The 19127-nt window shown below is 45.2% G+C and overlaps 1 protein-coding gene across 6 annotated transcripts in view; it reads right to left on the reverse strand.

The window, feature by feature from the left end:
- Positions 1 to 19127, reverse strand: part of PKNOX2 (PBX/knotted 1 homeobox 2) — a 440472-nt gene that overhangs the window by 165672 nt on the left and 255673 nt on the right. For 5 of the 6 annotated variants that reach the window (XM_081891021.1, XM_081891017.1, XM_081891018.1 and 2 more), the window contains one exon: positions 8513 to 8672. The gene's annotated coding sequence lies outside the window, so the exon portion shown is untranslated. Of the gene's footprint in view, positions 1 to 8512; positions 8673 to 10981; positions 11511 to 19127 lie in introns of those variants that run through there. The other variant, XM_081891022.1, reaches the window with a different exon arrangement.

Genomic DNA, 19127 nt, shown 5'->3' on the forward strand with positions numbered 1-19127 from the left:
ATAGCTTTGAATTTGCAGCGGGTGTTAAATCTTCCAGGCTTAACCAAAAGTTCATGGTAGTTATGTGCATTTGTCAAGTGCTCCTCCTTATATCACCCAGCAGCTGCATGTGGAGGAGTGGAGATGCGAACCCGGTTCCCCAGATTACGAGTCTATCGCTCTTAACCACTACACCACACTGCCTCTCATCAATACTGATGTTCAATACTCAGAATCTATTTCCAAATTCTTACTGGTTCTGATATTTTATTATGCTTATTTTATTAACTTCTTGTTGCTGCTTTTTATTTTTTCTGTTCCCTCTCCTATTTGATTTGATTGGATAAAGTATTTGATGTTACATCGTTAAGTATATGTAGTGTTTTTTAATTGATATTTTCCCATTGTGAGCCACTGCATGTGTCAGGCTCCATCCAAACAATGCAAAATAATTGTGTGTTGGGTTTGCTTAAACCTTTGTCCAAATGAACAGAGGTTGGGTTTGGGGCTTGTGGGAGTGATCATGATTCCTCCCTTCATACATTCAGTGGGAACAAATGCATTGTGTAAAACAATCTGGAAACTAACTTGACTCAAGGCTTCGGGAAGAAGGAGGAGTCGACGGTAGTGGTAGAAGAGAAGGTCCTACCAAAACACTGAGGAAATTACTCCTAAATCTGATTTGGGGAGGGATTGTAGAGCACACTGGAGATCCCTGATTCAAACTCTGACTCTCCAATGAAAAGACTTGGGTGTTAGGCAATAGGAAAGACTTCTGTCTGAGACTTTGAACAGACACCGCTAGTAAGAGTAGGCTGGGGTGTGGAACCTGTGGCCCTCCGAGGTTGTTGGACTATAACCTCCATTATCCCTGACCCTGACCATTGGCCAAGCTTGGTGGGACTGATAGGAACTGCTCCAGCAACGTCTGGAGGACTACAGATTCTCCATCCCTGGAATAGAAAATACTGGCCTTATAGACTAATAGCCTAACCTAGTTTGCATTTTGTGCAATGAACTCCTATATGCAACAGAAAGTCCCAATGTGCTCAGTGCAATTTACTCCCATGTAAGAGTGTGTGTGGGACACAGGTGGCGCTGTGGGTTAAACCACAGAGCCTAGGACTTGCCAATAAGAAGACTGGTGGTTCGAATCCCCGTGACGGGGTGAGCTCCCGTTGCTTAGTCCCAGCTCCTGCCAACCTAGCAGTTCGAAAGCACGTCAAAAGTGCAAGTAGATAAATAGGTACCACTCCGGTGGGAAGGTAAACGGTGTTTCCGTGCACTGCTCTGGTTCACTAGAAGTGGCTTAGTCATGCTGGCCACATGACCTGGAAGCTGTACGCTTCAGTACAGTAAAGCAAGATGAGCGGCCAGTAAAGCAAGATGAGCGCCGCAACCCCAGAGTCGGTCACAACTGGACCTAATGGTCAGGGGTCCCTTTACCTTAAGAGTGCATGCGTGTGCGCGCACCCACACATATATCCACCAATGCTCACAGATCTGGAGGCAGGAAAACTAAACAGCGGCAGAGATGCACAACTCTGCGGGTCTCTCTCTAGCAGGTGTGAGAATCCTTTGGCCCACCAGATGTTCAAATGTTACTGAACTACAACTCCCACCAGCCCTAGCAATGACCAGGGATGATGGGAGTTGTAGTTCAGCAACAGCTGGAGAGCCAAAGGTTCCTCACCCCTGCCAAGTAGGGTGAGCAGGTGAAAAGGAGGGCAGGGCTCCAGCTCCTATAACAGTTGTGTAGGGCAGAGCCCTGTTCTCTTTTCACCTTGTCACCCTACCCACAAAAGACAGTGAAAAGCAAGGGGCTGCCTCATTCAGCCACATCAAATACTGCAATAAGAGCAAGAGAAGCAGCCCACACTTGTCCCTGCATTCTTATGGTGGGGAGAGGTTAGCTGGTGATTTAGAAGGTCACTTCCATGCTGGATCTCAAGATACAGAAACAAAAGCCCAAGGGAGCACATACAAAAGTTGATGGTGTTGGGGAGGGAAACGCCATGCGCCCCATGCCACACACCCCCATTGGAAGGAACTACCACCCCCTACTATGAAAAGCAAAGGCTCTACCGTATCTGCATGCCCGTATCCTTCCCTTCCTTGTTCATAAAATCCGCATAAAGTATTGAACAGCTGAAACGCCAATTTAATTCTGCACCATAGTATCTCTCCATTCACGCTTCCTACTTAATCCTTTTCATCTAGCTGCTCGTAACTTCTTGATCTTCAAATCAATTCCGTAAATAGCGGCTGAATATTTCATTATTTCCTTGCCTGGGTTTCCTGCATTTTGATGGCAAAATTCACCAGCTTCTGTAGCGCTTGCATAACGCTACCTGGTTCAGCTCCTTCATACAATTTAAGATGGACTCACAACCGATTCCAATTGATTCATCATCTCCTGGGCCTGCTCTTATTCATTTCTGTTGGCACTTGGCTGCCTAGCATACCAAAAAAACATGCCGATGTTTTGTTTTGTTCTGTTTAGGGTTCTCATGAGAACTACCACCTAGTGACCTTCCTGCCTGAGCAAGGATTTGCAACCTTATTCAAACCATTCAGTTCAGTACACTGGACCCAATCCCTTGAGGTCTTTTCCAAATGGGTGGTCTAGAGGTATCTGAAACAGAAGCTTTGGGTGGGAGAAAGAAAAGGTACTGTAACATTTCTGAAGGGTAACAATTCCAAATCAGCCACTTTCTCCCTTCCAAAGGAGCTAATCGCAAACCAATCTTTAAGAATAGATTGCTCCAGGGATGTCTCTATAACATAAACACTGGGATTTTTTCTTTTTTCTTTCTTTTGAACACCACAGCAACAAGCAAGGAGATCTTTAGCAGACAAAGTTAGTGTACCTTGACCACCAGCATTAAACAACGTTGTTTTTATTTGTAAGTGGAAGCAGAATTTTAAAGTTTACAAGGTTTCTAAAGTTCATAGATAGGGTAGTGTGCTCCAAAATAAACAGGGCGGGGGGAGGTAAAAGGCATTCACTTTGAATATTATATTAAGGCCATGGAAATATTCAGTGATGGTCCTGCGGCCAGACATTGATGGAAAAGTTGCTGTGTGTCTACCATGAGGAACTGTGAGACAGGAAGTGAGTGGTTATAACAAAGGATGGGAAATTTGTGATCATCCAGACGTTGGACTACAATTCCCATCATCCTTGACCATTGGTCATGCTGTCTAAGACTGATGGGAATTGTAGTCCAAGAACAGTTGGAGGGCCACAGGCTCGCCACCCCTGGATTATTAAGGAGAAATTAGGGTCCTCAATAATAATAATAATATGGAGTTTATTTTCCATAGGAATGGTGGCACAATTTGAGAGAACCGAACTGGCACAAAAGCAATGGCCCGATGGTAGAACATCTGCTCTGAACACAGAAGGTTCCAGGTTCAATCCATAGCATCTCCAGGTAGTGCTGCTGCCAACCAGTGTAGACAATACAGATCTAGATGGACCAATGGTCTGACTCAGAATAATGGTTCTCTATGTTTCTATGAAGGTCAAAAACCCACTCAGTCATAAAAGCTCAGCCACTTGGTCTCTCAGCCTAACCCAGGCTCCCTCAAACTCAGCTCTCCAGATGTTTTGAGACTACAATTTCCATCATCCCTGACCACTGGTCCTGCTAGCTAAGGATCATGGGAGTTGTAGGCCAAAAATATCTGGAGGGCCGAGTTTGAGGAAGCTTGGCCTAACCTATTCAACATGTTTTATGGGAAATAAATTCAAAGGGGCAGCATGAATCGCACCCTGAGCTCCTTGGAGGAAGGGAGGGATTAAAAATAAAAATAGTAGCATAGAAGAGGGAATTTCAATCTTTTCACAGTTTGATTTACAGCCATCTCACCCTCAAGGCATTTTGTGTTAGTTAGGGTTGCCATATTTCAAACAGTGAGAATCTGGACAGAAAAGTTACTGAGCTTTTTTGAGCAAAGTTGTTGAGCTTTATTGGCAAAATAAAGTAAAGCTATTTCTTTCTTTTTTTTTGGGAAATCGGCAAAAAAAACCAGCACTGCCAACATGGGCTGCCATACATCTGGATTTCTCTGGACATTTTTCATGATTTTCACCCAGACACTGCCGCTGGCTACAGGTGTTCCAGATATTCTGGACAGTGGCATAGCGTGGGGGGTACAGGGGGGGCCGGCCGCACCGGGCGCAACATCTGGGGGTTAGGGTTAGGGGGCGCAAATCCACGGGTTAGGGGGTGCAAATTACTTGCCTTGCCCCGGGTGCTGACAACCCACGCTACGCCACTGATTCTGGACGTATGGCAACCCTTATGTCTTAGTCTCTGTGCACTCTCTCCTCGTAGGATCTCTGTCTCCAACTGTACCCTCAATGGCTACCCTTTGCCATTCTGTTATATATGAACTCACTGGCTGTACCCAGATTTTTTACCATCTGCACAATGGTTTTGGGCCCCTGATCCTTTGTTATCCTGTGATATTTGTTGAGAGCTTTGTTTTTCTGATTGCTTCTGCTCAGCGCTGTTTTACTAGAAAAAGAGGTGCCAGAACTCAACTTAGAATGATAATAGCACCTACCTGAGAGGTGCTGGAACTCACCTGAGAGATTCCAGAACCCAACTAAAAGGTGCTGGAACTGAGTTCTGGCAAGATCCCTCTGAAAAAAAGTGCTGCTTCTGCGTATAGTTACCCTATCTGTACATATCATTATGGACGCGGGTGGCGCTCTGGTCTAAACCACTGAGCCTCTTGGACTTGCTGATCAGAAGGTCTGTGGTTCAAATCCCCGTGACGGGGTGAGCTCCCTTTGCTCTGTCCCAGCTCCTGCCAATCTAGCATTTCTAAAGCACACAGGTGCAAGTAGACAAATAGGTACTGCTGTGACGGGAAGGTAAACGGCATTTCCGTGTGCTCTGGCTTCTGTCATGGTATCCCATTGTGCCAGAATTGGTTAGGTCCTGCTAGCCACATGACTCGGAAAGCTGTCTGTGGACAAACGCTGGCTCTCTCGGCCTGAAGCAAGACGAGCGCCGTACTGGACTTTTGACTGGACTTAACCATCCAGGGGTCCTTTACCTTTTTACCTATCATTATATCTTTAACCAAAGAACAGGGTCCCCAACTTTTTTTGGGGGGAGGGCAGCCTGAAACATTCTGAATTTTGAAAAGTGCAGTGGGCACCAGTCACAAAATGGCTGCTATGTGGGTGTGGCATAACACAAAATGGCTGCTATGGGGGACATAGCGTGATAAAAAAAGTCTGTCCCATCTTAAATGAGCAGGAAAAGAGATAGAACCACAAAATGGCATGCTGCTCTACAATCTATAGGAAAAGGATACTGACATCAGTCACCTCACTGAAGGTCATCTCTAATTAATGTATATTCAGAGTACACTCATTAAAATTAGTGGACCTAAGTGAGCCATGTCTATTGTTTTCAACGAGTCTCCTCAGAGTAGGACTAGCACTGTCTATAACCCTCAGCTCCACGATCAAAGAAAGGCAGGATACAAATGGAAGTAATGAAAAGCAACAATGTATCATATATTTTCTCTGGTACTGAACAGAAAACCAGAGAGTGAAAAAGATACTGGTCTAATAGATGCTTTTGAAAGTAAATACAGTACTCATCTCACTAGAAAGAAGGACAGCACGAACCTGCTATTTCTCAAAGACTTGTAACCATCTAAATGCAGTTAGCAAGGAAGAGCTATTTATGAGGTGCAAAAAGGGTTCTGTAGATTCTGACAAAAGATCATTTGCACAGATCCTTGGACTTCCTGGTAAATCTTTTGAAGTTATAACTCAGACTTGAAATCTGAATGAGATACCTGGTGTACCATGAACAAATGAGTCCACTGGGGTTCTTTTTTGGGGGGGGTGTGGAACCTAGCAAAACTGTTTTCCCTTCCACATCACCATTTATTTATTTTTTTAAAAAACCCGCACTCTTAGAAACAACAGACACCCTGTTCACAGCTACTTAAACAGCCTTTCCGAATTGTGCAGAGGAATTAGAAGTGACAAAACCCAACTCTTTTGCTAGTTTGCAGCTCTCACTAAGAAAAATGTCACTTAAAAAAAATGGACTCTCTCTCTCTTTTAAGGTAAAGGTAAAGGTACCCCTGCCCGTACGGGCCAGTCGTGTCCAACTCTAGGGTTGTGCGCCTGTCTTGCTTAAGAGGCCCTGGGGCCAGCGCTGTCCGGAGACACTTCCGGGTCACGTGGCCAGTGTGACGAAGCTGCATCTGGCGAGCCAGTGCAGCACATGGAAACGCCGTTTACCTTCCCGCTAGTAAGCGGTCCCTATTTATCTACTTGCACCTGGGAGTGCTTTCGAACTGCTAGGTTGGCAGGCGTTGAGACCGAGCAACGGGAGCGCACCCCGCCGCGGGGATTCGAACCGCCGACCTGACGATCAGCAAGTCCTAGGCGCTGAGGTTTTACCCACAGCGCCACCCGCGTCCCTCTTTTTTTTAAGGGCATCTAATTGGAATGTATTCCTATAAGCAGAAATCTATGTATCAAGAGCCTAAATGACAAGACAATATAAAGTGGGCTGGGAATCATTGAAATCCTGTCTCTAGCCTTGTGACAGACACCCAAGAAAACAGTGTACAGAGTTTTCCAAACGAGCACTTCAATTTAAGCACAAACTGTCAGCCATATAGTGATTCTTATCCAAGTCACAGTGACATGCAGTTGGAATGCCTCTGAAATCCATGCCATGGAGAAACTGGAATAAATGAGATTGAATCCTAAGATTCTCCTCTTACTTTTGCTGGAATTGCTGCAGCATTCTTAAGGGTAACTCATTATGGCTCTGGTGATCAACAACCAGTTTTTCCACGTACAACACTTAGGCTTGCATGTGGCATTCAGGTCATAAGCTTGAACATTTAATACATTTTATCCTACATTTCTGCCATGGGGATCAAGCCAGTGAACAGCAGATGTAACTGCAAGCATCGTACTCTCCAGATGTTATTGGATTCCAGTTTTCATCAGCCCTCTCCTATTGCAAATTGCCCCCAAAGAACTCTATTTAGGGGCTGTGCATATGCTCAGAGCATAATATCACATCATTTTGGACTAGTTGTACATGACTACTCTCTAAATAAAAAAAGAAGTAATTCCTGGGAAACTAAAAAAGGTGATTATGAACAAAATTGGACCCGAACTCCCAAATAATGTAAATTTAATGGACATAGAATTGGTAATATTAATTTGTGGAATTAATATGAACAATTGCAAATAGACAAAGGGTGAAACCACTAAACTCAAAACAAAACATAACCCATTGTGTTTTCATTGATTTGATGCCCATGGGTTGGGTGTTTGTGGTTAAATAAAAGCTATGCTTTAAAAAAGTGAATAAAAACAGAGATATTAAGACAAGGTGAGCTTTGTTCACAGGATCAAAATACAGGTGGGCTGAATACAGGGAGTGAGATGGTAATAATGCAAAAATATTTCCACTCTGCACTTCTGTGATACATGGAACCCATAAATGCATTAAGGATGCATTCATAAAAGTGTATTTATTTCATAAAATTTATATACCGCTTTGGCTGCCAAAGCAAAACAAAACCCTCAAAGTGGTTTATAAAAAGATAAAACAGTAAGATTGAGAAAAAAATCATAACCATGCTTTAAAAACATCCATCCATTCTTCAATATTTTATTCCCTCCCACCCCAATGGATTCATACTTTGTGAAAAGAAGTAGATGAAGGCTTGGAAGAGGACCTACAATATCTCTGTATGGGTCACAGGAGGTGAAAGGAAGAACAATGGTCTGCAGATCAAGGAACAGGACAGGAAGATGGGTGGACCTTCAAGAAGAGAGGAGGAAGAATGCCTAGAACAGCCTTCTCCAACCTGGTACCCTCCAGATGCTTCAGTCTACAGCTCCCATCACCTCCAGCCAATATGGGCTCATAGGAATTGTCTCTGGAGGGCGGCGTGTTGGGGAAGGTTGGCCTAAAGACAGAAGGGAGAGTGGGACTGAATTGTGCATTTTCACTGGAAATCGTGTGTGTTCTGCGAAGTAGTCTTCCAGCGGAGGGGGTGGGTGTTGAACGCTTTGTATTTTTCTTAAAGCATCATGCTTTTTAAAAACTAATCAGTTAAATTGTTAAAAACCACAGGAAGAGATTTCTTCCTGGAGCCATAATACCCTTAGAGTGTCTTCAAATTACTTATTTCAGTGGAGAAGGAGACCGATTTACATTTGAGTATTTTCCACCCTAACAGATCTCTTCTATTTTGTTTTTCCTAAGCCAACATTGGGGGGGGGGGTGACCCATAAAGCCGTGTGTGTGTGTGTTTGTGTGTTTGTGTGTGTGTGTGATGGCACAAAAAGGACCTATATCATATTGCTGCATCCACACATTGCAATTCAGGTGTTGGGGGTTATCTTATTGCAGGGCCCCACTAAAAATAACTTTGAAAAGGCATCCTTTAAAATGGAAATACGCCCGTTCCCCATCAATTCCGTATGCAAAGTAGCTTTTTGTTGGTTGGTGGGACTTACGGAAATCAATCTGCTCCACTGTTGTGTATGTGAGACGATGGAAAATGCAGTGTTTTCTATGGAGTCTTCTCCGGGAGCCGCTTGTCCTTTGAAACTCTCCCCTCTGCCCTTTCTCTGCCGGTTACACAAAAGCTGCTTCTTCCAGCCACAGCAGAGCCACCTGAGAGGAGACAGATAAAACCATCAGTTGCGAAGAAGGAGGTGCTTCCTTTAGGAGAAGCGCTTTCCAAAGACAACCGCCCCGATAAGCAGCAGAAGCCAAAATCAGCCCGGATCTTCGGAAACAGCCATTGGCCATGGGATCCTACCTGATCTCAACTAACATCAGATATATATATATATATATATATATATGGTTTATCCATTTGTTTTCCTGAGATTAAACCACAGCAGCCATGACTTATGCAAATAGGCTCCAGGGCACACAGCAGCCTTGCAAAAATGCCATATCTCCCCCCCCCCCGCTGTACTTGTTGACCAAAAAAAGACCCTATTTTGCTTCTCCCTAAAAACCAAAAGCAAAACACAGTCTCTATTCCCCACCCCCTTTGGGAATGCGTTATTAAAATTTTGATAGTGCAAGTTGCTAGAGGCACCATTTTTTTGCAGAATTCAGCTCTGCTGAATGTATCGTAAGAGTCCGATTTCATCTCTGATACTCGCCTGGTTGGTTTAGATAGGCACAATAAGCAAAAAAAGAGGGGGGGTGAGGAAATGAATCATTGAAAAAGATATGCATTCAAGTTGCAGGTGACAATTTAGGTATAGAAACACAGGACGCGGGTGGCGCTGTGGGTTAAACCACAGTGCCTAGGGCTTGCCGATCAGAAGGTTGGTGGTTCGAATTCCCGCAACGGGGTGAGCTCCTGTTGCTCGGTCCCTGCTCCTGCCAACCTAGCAGTTCGAAAGCATGCCAAAGTGCAAGTAGATAAATAGGTACCACTCTGGCGGGAAGGTAAATGGTGTTTCCGTGCGCTGCTCTGGTTTGCCAGAAGCAGCTTAGTCCTGCTGGCCACATGACCCGGAAGCTGTACGCCGGCTCCCTCGGCCAATAAAGCGAGATGAGCACCACAACCCAGAGTCGGCCATGACTGGACCTAATGGTCAGGGGCCCCTTTACTATATTTTAAACAGAAATGTTTAAAGGGAACCCTCAATTTGTGCAGGGGTTGCGTTCCAGGTCATTGTGCTCGTCAACAGTGCACATATGCACACCTTGTTATTTCTCTTTTCCGGCCAATTCCAAGCCACTGTGATGTGTGTGCATGGTTGTGCATCAGTTGGATGCAGGGACATCTTACCCATAGAGGTTAGTGGTGCGGGGTGCCAGGGCGCCAAGTTCTGGAGGGCGCCAGGGAAGAGGCGGAGGCTGGATGCGGCACCTCCTGGCATCAACTCACTGCCCTCGCCCGCTTCCGCCATGCTGCTCCGAAGCAGCGCTGCGCCTGGAGCCTTCATCTGCCAGGTCCAGCCTCTGCCTCTCCCCCACTGGAGGAGCCGCCTCCAGCAACTGCCCGCCTCCTCCAGCCCCATCGACAACTCTGGGAACTGGTGTGTGTGTGTGTGTGCTGGAGGGAGCTCTGCACCATGGCACCAGATATGCTTAAGAAGGCTCTGGCTGGATGTGTGTAAATTGTAAATTGGTCGTAGCCTGTAATACAGCTCACCTTTGCGGGGAAGACTGACCAGTGGACTCCCACGTCTGCTCAGTCTGCTGCCCAGATACTGATGGGCATCTTCAAAGCCCCCTTCTGCTCTCCCTTCTTAGAGGTCTTTAACTTTAAACCAGAAATGAACCAGGGAGCACTTCAAATGAAGAACCCTTTCAAAAAGGGGACTGTTCTCTGACACCTAGCTGAGTATAGTCTATAGAAGAGGTTCCCAAACATATCTATTATTATTATTAATTTATTTATACCCCACCCATTTGGCTGGGTTCCCAGTTGCCAGGGATTCAACCAGGGACTTCCTTCGTGCAAAGCATGTATTTTACAACCCTTCACTACAAGCTTGCTATAGCAATCCGCAGAAACCTGAAACTTAATTGTCATTCCAACACCCTGAGAAGCAATTTCAGCTGTTATGTTTTGCATGTGTAGGATTGCCTGGAGAGAATATGCTCTCCCAGATCTTACTCCTATTTCTCCACATCTTTCAGTTTTCTTGAACTTCAGTATTGTTTGATGGCTGTGGTCCAAAGAGCTACGGCAGCCAGGCATGCCCGGGTCTGAATTTTGCATTTGCATTTGTTTTCCTTGGATGTTTACACACTGGCTGTTTTCTCTGGAACCGAAATCATTTCTTCACTCTGTTATTACAGAGAATCCAGATGATACTGCTGCCACAACATTGCATACCCCTGCTGTCCTCCAAGATTAAGTCTGCAGTGATTCCCCCCCCCCCCCCCGGTTTTCAACAGGGCCTCAACCAGCCTTTCTCATGTAGAATGGCAGAGCACTACTGACGTACCTGGCCCTTGATGATTTAGATCTGCTTTTTTGCACATTTGCCCTTGTTTTTCTTAAGGCAGCTGTCTGTATCGGCAAAACCTAGTTGGTGTTTCGCAACTTTCTGACTAGCTACAGGACCTTAGCAGAGTAAACGCAGAATCCACGGAAGCAATTGGCGACTTGGCTGCAGACAGGATAGACGAAGCAGGAACCAGGAACTTGTAGTTAGGTGTTTATTATATACAGTGGACTATTTACAGGAACAGAACACGGATCTTTTGCTAGCTCTCTCTGACACGACTCACAACTCCTACACTGACACACAGAACTCTGAACCTCTGAATACTGAACTAACACATTCCAGTTAGTAGGCCATTAATTATCACTCCCTTGAAAGAGCTTGACCAATCAGGGAGCTGTCTGCATGTCTCTGTTATCACCAGGCAGACTTACTCCTTCAGATTGCCTTCTGGCTGTCTGCCAAACCTTGATTGACTCTGTGTGAGTAGCTGCACATACACAGTTTCCCAACAGTCTGAACATGTGAATGCTCGAAGTGTGGATGTGGGCAGAAGCACCCACTCACACCCACATTCTCATGCTTGTCCTCCCTGCATGGTCAGTCCCAACCTCCTCATGTTGCCCAGGGAAGATCTGCATGGGTCTTCTCCTCACACTTGTCTGAATGCAAATAGAACCCTCCGTACAATCCCCACAAGCAGGCTTTCCTCACATTACATGGGGAAGTCAGGCACTGAGCAGGGACACACACATGAAGACACTGGGGGCAAGGCTTGCATGCATGCATGCCCCTTCCCTGTCCACTGCTAGCAAAATCACTCAAAGAATATAGACGGAGTCCAGAGATAAAGGAAACCCTGACCACACTTTACTGAGGAATCTGAACAAAAACAGTATATAATTTGAGGAGAAAGTAACAGAGAGGATTTGCCTTTCTTCAGATCTTGTCCATGGCAATAAGTCATGTGACTAAACATCCAGAGGAAAATTCCCTTAAAACTACACAGCCAATCAGAGCATATGTTACCCCAGTGAACATCATGCCACCAAAAGGGAACCCTTTCAAAGAGGTTAAGATTTCACACATCAGGTTTTCAAAAGAAGGAGAGGAGAAGAGAAGAGATTCAGTGCCAGACTTGTTCCTTCCTAAATAATAACTGTGTAGTTATGGAAGCAAGCAAACGGAAACTGACAGTTCTAAGTTCTAGTCTCCGAATCAGCTGCTGTTCTTCAGCCACCATTTAAAAATATTTCAGCTTGTTAACAGTCAAGAGACGTGCATCAGATTGTTCACAATATCAGTCAAACACCTTTTTGACAAGGTACTGAAAAGCCCCAGACTCCTTTACTCAAACAAAGTACTGTGAGAAGCACAAAAAACAGTCTATAGAGTGAAGCTCAACATCAAAAAAATGAAGATCATGGCCACTGGTCCCATCACCTCCTGGCAAATAGAAGGGGAAGAAATGGAGGCAGTGAGAGATTTTACTTTCTTGGGCTCCATGATCACTGCAGATGGTGACAGCAGCCATGAAATTAAAAGATGCCTGCTTCTTGGGAGAAAAGCAATGACAAACCTAGACAACATCTTAAAAAGCAGAGACATTACCTTGCCAACAAAGGTCCGTATAGTTAAAGCTATGGTTTTCCCAGTAGTGATGTATGGAAGTGAGAGCTGGACCATCAAGAAGGCTGATCGCTGAAGAATTGATGCTTTTGAATTATGGTGCTGGAGGAGACTCTTGAGAGCCCCATGGACTGCAAGAAGATCAAACTTATCCATTCTTAAGGAAATCAGCCCTAAGTGCTCACTGGAAGGACAGATCCTGAAGCTGAGACTCCAGTACTTTGACCACCTCATGGGAAGAGAAGACTCCCTGGAAAAGACCCTGATATTCGGAAAGATGGAGGTCACAAGGAGAAGGGGCAGACAGAGGACGAGATGGTTGGATAGTGTTCTCAAAGCTACCAGCATGAGTTTGACTAAACTGTGGGAGGCAGTGGAAGACAGAAGTGCCTGGCATGCTCTGGTCCATGCGGTCATGAAGAGTTGGACACGACTAAATGACTAAACAAGCCTGTTCCTCTGTTCCACCCTACTTGTATTTCAGCAGCCCCAAACAGCTATAAAGTTTTAACAGGGCAAAGGTACACCCAGACAAGCAGATAGTATGGTGCAATGTGTACTAATCCATGTACCCCCCTCCTCTCAAGTGCTCTGATTTCCCTTTACAGTGGTGACTCGCTAGACGAATAGAATTCGTTCCGCGATTCTCTTCGTCTAGCGGTTTTTTCGTCTTGCGAAGCAAGCCCATTGACAGTTTAGCGGATTAGCGCTACAGCTGTCAAGCGGCTTCCAGCGATCAGCTGTTAAGCGGCTTATCAGCGGAACAGCTGATAAGTGGCTTAGCGGCTTAAGAAAAGGGCGAAAAAAGTGAAAAAACCCCGCGGGGGGATGCAAGATTTTTTTCGTCTTGCGAAGCAACCCCATAGGGGAATTCGTTTTGCGAAGCGCCTCCAAAATGGAAAACCCTTTCGTCTAGCGGGTTTTTCGTCTTACGAGGCGTTCGTCTTGCGGGGCACCACTGTACTTCCAATTTAGCAGCCATTTGCCATTATATTCAAGCCAGACAACCTAGGTCTGCACAAAACAGAGCTTATCTAAAAGCTACAGTGCGCAGTCATGATTTGTGGACAAACTATGCTATAGTCAAACCATAGTTTGCTCAGCTTCGATATAATTGGCAAACAATTGTAAATGAATAAATATCAAATCGATTCGGTATTTGTTAGCATAGTTTATGATTTTAGAATGCTATTATGTTTATTGTACCCCATCCATTCTATCCACCTATCAGTATTTTAATGAGTTGGTGGACTTTAAATTTTTGAATAAACAATGAATAAATAAAATGGAAAGTGAGAAGAAATGAGAGCACACAATGGGCCGAGGGAACACCAAACTTTGCCAAATCATTCATCTGGCAAAGCAACCTACAGACATCACACCAAATCATGTTGAAGGGACCATAATACTCTCTTGCATCAATGGGTCAACTCTGAGTAGAACTTACTTGGCCACAGCACACTCTAAATAATACTAACCAACCAACCTGTAGCCCAAAACTTCTATTTTTCCCCTCGGTAGATATTTTATTTTTATTTTATTTTTTATTCACTATTCATTACATACACCTGAAATTCTTAACATTTACTATATATTCCTCCCTCCCTCCCCTCCAAAACTTCCCCCAACTTGTGTTTCTGGTTTGTTTATATTTCCACCCACTTTGCTATCTCTCAACAGAAAAAGTTATTAATAACATAACATCAAACCTTAAAAACATAAAAATTAAATTAATTACATCATCTTATTTCACTATCTTCCAAACATTTTCTGATGCTAGTCATGTGGATGTTTATTTAAATCCTGCCATCAAAAATGTATAAAAACGAAAAGAACTTTTGTAAAAAAAAAACAGAAGCCTTTTTATTAGGTATTTTAGGTCAATACATGCCAAAAGAAATGAGAACTTTATTTATGTATGCCACTACAGCAGCAAGAATGTTGATTGCACAAAATTGGAAGACTGGAGAAATACCAACTAAAGAACAATGGCAGGAGAAACTGATGAACTATGCAGAACTGGCAAAAATGACAGGAGGACTAAGAGAAAAAGACAACAGAGACTTTGAAAAAGATTGGGAACCATTCATACTATATTTGCAGAAACAAAGAAAGGCAGTAGCCCAAAACTTCAAGAGACAACCATGTTGGTTACCGATGATCCATGACCCTGTATCAGTTTCTTAGGAACAATGACGTTTCCTTGCTCCATAACTGCATTCCCAAGTCTTTCCTCTTTGGATGCATAGATGCAAATGGCCCTTGCTGTTGAAAGTTCAGTCTTCAAGAAATATGCTGCAGCCAGACTGCGTTGCAAGGGCATCCTGAATTTACGCTGCTACAGATGTATGGCATTCGAGCAACGGGGGATTAATAAAACACATTCTGGAACAGAAGAGAGCATCTCAGGTGACACTGCCGCCCCTGACATTCTCGAGCCTGGGGGAAATAAGCAGATTTTCTCCCCATAATTAATGCTCCACCTTGTTTTCATTTTCCCTACGACCGCCCAAAGAAAGCTTTCAGGTTGAAATATCCCACCTAATCTCATTTTCTCTGCCACTAAGCCATACCTTGAAGTGTAAGTGCAACAATTTATATGACGGGAAGAAGAGAGAAGGCAAAACGAAAAGGGAAGGAGGGAATGAGGAAACTACGGCCCGTGTCAAGCTGCCTGAATTTACAGCGTTGCTCTTTTCCTTGCCTTGTGCTGCTGCAGACCATGTAGGAAGGCCATATCCTCAAACATCTGACAGATTGGGGAGGTGGGGGAAGGATTCTGTGCTTTACACTAAGGGAACAAGAGGCGCTTTGCAGTATGGTAGTGAAAATTTAACTGTAGCATATAGCTATAGCTGTCTATAGCATAGAAAGAAAAATATGAAATGAAAAATTTAAGGTCTTATACATATAATAAATGTTCATAAATGTACCAACCAAGCACATACATCGATATGTGGACCACATGTCTGGAGCAGCACAGGAAGACCGCCCTGAAACCATTTTGACTCCCAAACTGACTAAATGTTTTCTCTGCAAAGAGGGAGGGGGTGAGGGAACCTTCCCATTGCCTCAGGAATTGGGAAATCACCATTTCAAAAGAATGGCCAGACTACCAGGAAAGGCATTATCAGATATCCTGGCAGACAGGAAAAACAACATTCAAATTTCTGTTGTAGACCACCTTTTCTGTGATGTAGGTATGATGTTTGTGGGGTGGTGGTGGTCTTGGGTTACACCCCTTCTGTGATGTATGTATGATGTATGGAGGGGTGGTCTTGAGCTCCAGGGAAGGCAATTTAAAATGTCTATATAAGGGCAGGCACACCTTGGTTCTGGGTCCTCCTCCTTTCCTGCGTGTGAGGAACACCCTGTTGCAACAGATCAATAAAGATCAGGCTTACTAGCTGCTTTGCTTCTCAATATTCTCTGGTTGGCCTCTGTTATTTTCTCTGACCGATGGAGAACCTACAAAGGACTCTATAAGGGCTCTTGTGGACCCCATAAGGGAATAAGGGCAGATTTTGTTTATTACAGATAAGACACATTTCCCCAGTCCTAAATTCAGTTCTCCGCATTTCTACGTCATTTTGAGATTCAAATATATATATATTATTTTACACACATTTTTGTATGCAATTTTGTTCAACATACACATTTTTGCAAATCTTTTCTTTTTTTTACTGTTTTTGTTAAGTTGCATAATATCGGCATTTTGGTACACGATACTTGACCGGGGAACTGCATTGTAAAATCGGGAGAAGTGCAGACTCCGAAGGACTGGCTGTGCTTTGGTCTGGGTGCTGTTTTGCAAAGTGCAAATTAGGCTGATTGAAATGCAAATTAATTTCTCCCCCACCCCGAAGCCCACCCGACTTCACTGTGAAAAAATGGAGCAACGCTGCACCCATACTTTAAGAAGTGCAAGGAAAGTGAGAGAACATGGGCAGATTTAGCCCCAGAAGGTGAGCTCTGGCCTATGGGATGGATCGTTAGGGTAAGTGAGAGTTGATCCCTTCTTTCCTGCGAGGGTGTTATGAGTCCCTAGAGAGCTTTCTCTCTCTTGAAAAAGACCATATTGGAGACACTTCAGCTTGAAACTTTGGTTCAGCGCAGAAAGTCTGAATAGATTTATGATTAACCTGTTCTCCCTCCAGCCAACTGGCCCGCAGGCTACAGAATGGTCAGTGGCGCAGATATCAAGCTGTCTCTCCCCAGATGCCTAATTAACAGAGAGGGCTGGCTCTATTGGAGCACCATGGGAGGTAAGTGAGTCTGCAAACTGGGGGCGGAGGGAGAGGCTGAGTCGGCTAATAAATGAGCTCCAGCTCAAACTCCTATCAAACTGCCTCAGTTTGCATACTGATCCCTTGGCGACACATACGCCCACCCCCCAAAACGAGCCTGTATATACACTGCCCTAAGAAAACTCAGAAAGTCTGTTGCAATGAAGGAAACAGAAGGAACTTGTGCTAATGGAATGTGCCAAAATCATGAGGAAGATGTGGACAAGATAATGAAAGGCAGGGGCATCTTACTCATAGATGCTAGTGGCGTGAGGTGCCAGGGAAGAGGCGGAGGCTGGATGTGGTGCCACCCGGCATCAGCTCGCCACCCTCGCCCGCCTCCGCTATGCCACGCCAAAGCAGCACTGTGCCTGGAGCCTCCATCTGCCATGGCCACCGTAACACGAAGCAGCTAGCTGAGCTGGGAGGCGCCGTGTCCAGCCCTGCCTTTTCCCTGCCAGAGGAGCTGCCCTCCAGCCACTGCCCACCTGCTCCAGCCCTGCCCTCCCTAAAAAAGGTTGATAACTCTGGGAAGGGCGGGGGGCAGTGGTGGAGGGAGCTTTGCACCACAGCACCAGATATGCTTAAGACAGCCCTGACGAAAGGTCCCTTACCTGAATGTCTGGTGGTGTTAGGACCAGGAGCCTACAACATGCCATTGCAGCTATCCTATGTGGCAAGCTATCAGAATCGCACCTTATGGCTGGACTGGGAGAACCACAAGCCTCAAGACCCATTGCGGCCCCCAGGCCTCTCAGCCTGGCCCTTGGGGCTCTCCCCAGGCTCCTCCTCCTCTTCCTCTCACTGGCTCTGCTTTGCCCCTTTCTTGACTGTTTTTGCCTGGCTAGAATAGTGCCCTTGACAATGCCTACTGCTTGGCTGGATCAAGAGGGACATGTGTGGGTCTGTGCAGAAACTAGACTACAGTAAAGGTAAAGGTAAAAGGACCCCTGACCATTAGGCCCAGTCGTGACCAACTCTGGGGTTGCGGCGCTCATCTTGCTTTATTGGCCGAAGGAGCCGGCGTACAGCTTCCGGGTCATGTGGCCAAAGCGATACCTATTTATCTACTTGCACTTTGACATGCTTTCGAACTGCTAGATTGGCAGGAGCTGGAACAGGGCAACGGGAGCTCACCCCATTGCAGGGATTCAAACCGCCGACCTGATCAGCAAGTCCTAGGCTCTGCGATTTAACCCACAGCGCTACCCGCGTCCCCTACAAGGGCAAATTTTACTTTTGCTGCCCGGCATCTGTCCCCACTCCCACTGTGTGGCCCCCAGAAGGTTGCCCAGAAGAGAATGTGGCCCTTGGTCTGAAAAAGGCTCCCCAGCAATGTGTAGGGGGATCTTCCTGGCAGAGCTATGCCAAGATTTATTCGAATACTTTTTTTTCTGAGAAAATTTCTGAGATTTTTCTTTTCTTCCACAAACCCCAACCTTGGGGAACCCCCCCTTTAAAATAATAATAATACTTCAACTTTTCTCCCCCATTTTTCCATTCCTACCCACAACTCATGCAAGCCCTGAAACTATAGGTAAAATGTAAAGGTAAAGAACCCCTGGACAGTTTAGTCCAGTCAAAGGTGACTATGGGGTTGCAGCACTCATCTCATTTTCAGGCCGAGGGAGCCAGCATTTGTCCTCCGACAGCTTTCCAGGTCATGTGGCCAGCATGCCTTAACCTCTTCTGGTGCAACGGAACACCATGACGGAAGCCAAAGCGCATGGAAACACCGTTTACCTTCCCGCCGCAGCGGTACCTATTTATCGACTTTAAGGTTACCAGATGTCCCCGTTTCCCGAAGACAGTCCCCGGATTTACAAATCAGTCCCTTGACAAAATCCTATCATTCCTACTGAAGTTGAAAAATGTCCCCGGATTCATTGAAAAAAATCTGGTAACCTTACTTGCACTGGGGTGCTTCCAAACTGCTACGTTGGCAGAAACTGGGACAGAGCAATGGAAGCTCACCCCGTCACAGGGATTCAAACTGCCGACCTTCTGATTGGCAAGCCCAAGAGGCTCAGTGGTTTAGACCACAGCGCCACCTGAAACTATACTAAACCCAGGGCACTGAGAAGGATGCTTTGCACATGAAATGTCTCAGATTCTAACCAGTCATAAGGATCAGGTGCAGCTGGTCATGAGAAACACCTTCTAGAGAACTGCAGTCAGTCATAATAGGTAAAGGTAAAGGGACCCCTGCCCATTAGGTCCAGTCATGACCG

This window comes from Podarcis melisellensis, assembly GCF_964234715.1.
Source record: "Podarcis melisellensis genome assembly, chromosome: 15".
In the NCBI taxonomy this organism is placed as follows: Eukaryota; Metazoa; Chordata; class Lepidosauria; order Squamata; family Lacertidae; genus Podarcis; species Podarcis melisellensis.